At 41.2% G+C, this 4,641-nt stretch overlaps 1 non-coding gene across 1 annotated transcript; it reads right to left on the reverse strand.

Moving 5' to 3' along the window:
- Positions 1-3,947: 3,947 nt before the first annotated feature.
- Trnak-uuu (transfer RNA lysine (anticodon UUU)) lies at positions 3,948-4,020 on the reverse strand. Its single transcript has one exon. It is a non-coding gene; the product is annotated as a tRNA-Lys (tRNA).
- Positions 4,021-4,641: the final 621 nt, after the last annotated feature.

Genomic DNA, 4,641 nt, shown 5'->3' on the forward strand with positions numbered 1-4,641 from the left:
AGTGATGTGCGTAATATTTCCAGGTTCACTTCTCCAGTGACAGTAGTGTCCTACTAAGCCCACAGTCCATGCGGATTTTCTGGTGCCCAGTACACACTTATGCCGATTCCCGGTTACATTAAGTTTAAATTGTGCCTCGGCACTCCACACTGCCTTCATCACAAATTGCAGTTACCATTTGCTGATACCATTCGCAAAATTGCATTCGGCGACCAGCATCGTCGTCATTAATCGCGTGCAATAATCGTGGAATGTGAACTGTCTACTCTGCTGCTTTCGGAATTCTTCGTACTCTTGTACTGCTAACCCCCACTTCACGTGCACACAGCGCAGCAGACTTCTGTGGAGAATTAACAAACTTTTCCAACACGGGAACCGACGAAGCATGACTTGTAGCTGTACGCTGTCTTCCGATCTTCCTTTGTGAACATCTCAAATCGTTCTATGTAATTCTAACTTGTCAGTGATGCGTTTAATTGTTAGGCGGGTTGGCGGTTCTGCTTCAAACTCCCGTCTCCACTGACGCACTTCAAAGGCATTATCAAACTTCAAAAACCACTTCACAATACATTTTCGTTGCTCGAATGTCAAGCGTGCTCCAGCCATCTTGGTTTCTTAATACCGAGATGAAAGTACTAACATCTGTTGAGCCAAAAAGCATACTAAAACACGCTCATAACTCAAATCGAACGACAATAGCGATCTCTCGATAGAGCTTGACAAAGAGTGTATACATTTTTCTGGCCGACTGTATTTTTGTTCACAAATAAGAGAGTATTTTCTCAGTATCTTTCGTTGTAACTGGCTTTTGAGATATGGGAGGTCTTTTTGCCGGACCCTGTGTATAGAAAAATAAGCCAGAATGTTTTTTTAATAAACTTATATAAAGCCATATTTTAGTTTAGTGTCATTTACGTAAGTTCTAGGTCACAAATGTATATTTCGCTGTTTCTTATGTCATTATAATCTGGGCCCTGCTTATCACATACTTGTTGCCGGTATTGGTTTGCAAATAACTCTGCAACAGAATTCATTTAATTCACCTTACTTTATACAGGGTGTTTCGGTAAGAGCGTGCATAACAGAACATAGAGGATGCTCCACTGAACAGTTTCAGGTAGCGAACCTGGGATCGGAGAAGCCAGCTGAAGGAGATAATAGGATTAAAATCACGGCACTGTGTATTTTTCTATTTACGTTACTTACAGTCTGCGAATACCGTCATTGACACAATGAATGTGCCGTACTGAAACTTGCGGCCATCCTTAGTGCAAGCATGACATGGGCGAACAAAATCCTGACGCCCTGACAAATATCACTGGTGTGTATCGAATTAAAAGGCAGGCAGCTACAATTGTGGCAACTAATTTCATCTCCGTATCCACTAGGGTCTCAACCGCCCCTTACAATCCAGTGACCAGGAAATATTTCTTAATAATCAGCTCGTCCTCCTCGTTTCCATGCAGGAATAAAAAATGTACGTGGAAATAAACATCACGTACGTGTAAACTTGTGCACATGTTAGTTGTAAATACGTTGGAAAACAGTAGTACTAGACAAAGCTATAGACAAGTTTACTTCCATATCTCCTTAAGCTGGCTTCTCCGACCCTAGGTTTCCTATTTCAAATTATTCAGTGGAACCTCCTCTATGTCCTGTTACATTATTGCACGCTCTTACGGAAACAGCATGTATATACATGCCATGAATAGGTGAGCATATGCACCCTTATTATTTCTCTTGTGTCGCGTTCTGGTATGTAAATGATCCATCAGTTGGTGGGTCGTCCTGAGCTTAGCCAATTCATATCGATCTAGTTATTATACATTCTTCTCTTAAGCAAAAGCGATAATATGCAGATTTTCAAGTTAACAACCGAAATCATCCTGCAGACCCTTTTTCCTAAGACTCTACAATCTATCGGATATCCCTCGGCAATGTACCAATTCTTTGAAATATTGCAAACTTCTTAATCCGTCTTTCTTTCTTAGTGTTAGGGCCACACACCTATACAGTAAATGATTGGTAGAGGCAAGTTTTGAACCCTGAGAGGAATGGTATTTCTCCAGACTGTTAGAAAAGATTAAGTCAGTTTGGGTCTGCTAGATTCTATATCATTTCCGTTATCTCGGCAATAAGGCTACCTAGATATTTATAACAGATAGCTCTTTTGAATTATGTTTTCTATAACTAGAGAAATGGCGTATCTGTTTTACTGATTAAAAGGTGGTATATTCTTTCTTCCCTCCGTGTAGTACAGTTTTCATGGTAATTTTACTTAGATTCGAACAATATTTGTGAAATCTTCCCCTGAACTGCTTGGTAGTGCTGTCATGCGCATATTCTTGTCTTTTTGTCTTGTCCTTATCCCGTATCTTCACGGGGTCGGCATGTTAATATGGATTTGGAATTGTTAATGGTAGAGGGTCGCCACGTTTGCGATGTTATTTGCATAAGCGCCCGTCCAACTCGTTAGATTTGTCTGCTATTTGAACTTTATTGTTGACTGTATTGCGCATACTATCACCATGCTCCCACTTCCCTCAGGATGTTGAACAAGATAAAATTACTGGACATTGTCATAAGACTCGCATAATTTGATGAAAGTGGCGAAAATGGGTTTCAGAATTCTCACTACTTTATCCAAATTAACTCCATTGCAACTCCTTTTGGTTGGTTATCCTCTACCTGAAACCGTGCCTGATCATCACCAATAACATCGTTAATAAGAGGCTTCAATTTATCAAACGAGATTGCTGAAGGGACATTGTGAGGTATACACATTGTAGCAACCGCTCCCCCTCCCCCCCTCCCTTTCCTTCCTCATTCCAGTTGTTACAATCCGATTTGTTACTGTTCTTTTGCGTAGTAATAATTTTCTGTAACTGTCATTTGTCTGCTATTCTCAGCAACCTACATATTGTAGGAGTAAGTTTATACATTTGGCCCTGTACCCTTTTAGTGTTTTAGATTTACATTACCTGTTTTCAAATCTATCTTGGTGGCTTCAGTTTCATCCACCACTCTCCACAGATGGAAAACTGTTTTATGCTCATTTGCGTTCCCCAAAAATATTCGCGCTCTCTGCCTAATATTTTCTCTGTGTGGATGTCTGTCTATCTCCACAGTTCATAATCAATGGCTCGCTTCTGTATTCATTACTTGCCAACCTTATGATAGGCAATATTTGTCAGTTACCCATATTCTCACCCGTTTTCTCTATCGTCTTTATCATGATCATCAGGAACTCTCCGAGAAATTATAGGTGTATCTTGTTTTCATTACTGAATTATCCCTTTCGGCTCACACTGACTGTCTGCTTCGATCCCAAGCTCCACAAAATCCATAGAACAGTTTCTTCTTCGGCCTCGTCTTTTCCCTAATATTTTCTCTACTCGTATTTTACCATTGCTCGCGTCTCTCGTTTGTCTCTTCCATCATCATAATACATGTTTTTTTGAATGTGGTGAAATTCATATTCCTGTGATGAGAAGGTTTCATATTAGGTCATGAATTTCGTAAGTAAAACGCGGAAAATATGTGCGGAGTAGTGGAAAAAATGAGCAGTGTAACTTACACTTCATTCAAGAGAACAAATAAATCATGTATTATGACAAGTTACATCTGATGATGGACCCACAGGGTCCGAAATGCGTCGCGTATTTAATAAAACGCCCAAATTTGTGAGTGAAGGCGGTTTTTAATTCATACTTCCAATGTACTGAATATCGTCACGTTTGAAGCTGCAAAATATGGATAAAAGTTAAAGAAATAGTTATTTTGATTAACCACTGTTAGAAGAGAACTGTCAAGTAGTAACCATATTTGAGTAAGCGCGTTACCAGCGTTTTACTGCAGTTGTTTTCAGGGTTCGGAAATGTCACACGGTTCGTAAGTATTCGGAATCCCTAGGTTCCATTGACAACTGCTAAAGAAATTAAAATATTCGCCCGAACAGGGACTTGAACCCTGGACCCTTAGGTTAAAAGCCTAATGCTCTACCGACTGAGCTATCCGGGCTTCGTGATGGGTGAACTTCCTATGAAGGAAGGTATCGAATGATAATAAGTCGATCTAGTGGAGCAGAGAACCGAGAGACTGAACATTATAGCAGCGCATTGTCTACAAGATTGATGTTGACCTACGCGTTGTCAGACGCAGGCGAGCCGTGATTCATTCCCGCTGCTTTGACGTCACCGCAGCGTGTCAGAAAACGGACGCGGGGCACTCTCCAGCAGTCTGTCGGGCGCATTGTGCGCGTTTCGTGCGCAGCAAGCCGTTATATCGGGAAATTGAGCCTTTCATCGCACACGTCCGCCCAGGCGCTGTGTCAATAATTCATCTTATTTCCGTCAGTGGCGCTGCGATCGCGGCGCTCCGCTCCGCACTACTCCATTCCCGCGGAGGTGTTTAACTTGGCGGCGAACAAATCGTTGGTTTCGACAACGATGCTAGCTTTATCCGGCAGATTAAATTCCAAAGCCTCTCAAGCATTAACAACACAGGCAAAAAGAACCAGCACAATTTTTCTCCAGAAGATTATTCTGTCTGTGTAAAAGCCGATTGCAGTTCCCAGTATATTTGGAATCCCTGCATTATCTTCATGATACATGTAGCACAAGAGAGAGACATTATTTCACA

The sequence above is a fragment of the Schistocerca cancellata genome, chromosome 1, assembly GCF_023864275.1.
Source record: "Schistocerca cancellata isolate TAMUIC-IGC-003103 chromosome 1, iqSchCanc2.1, whole genome shotgun sequence".
Taxonomy (NCBI): Eukaryota; Metazoa; Arthropoda; class Insecta; order Orthoptera; family Acrididae; genus Schistocerca; species Schistocerca cancellata.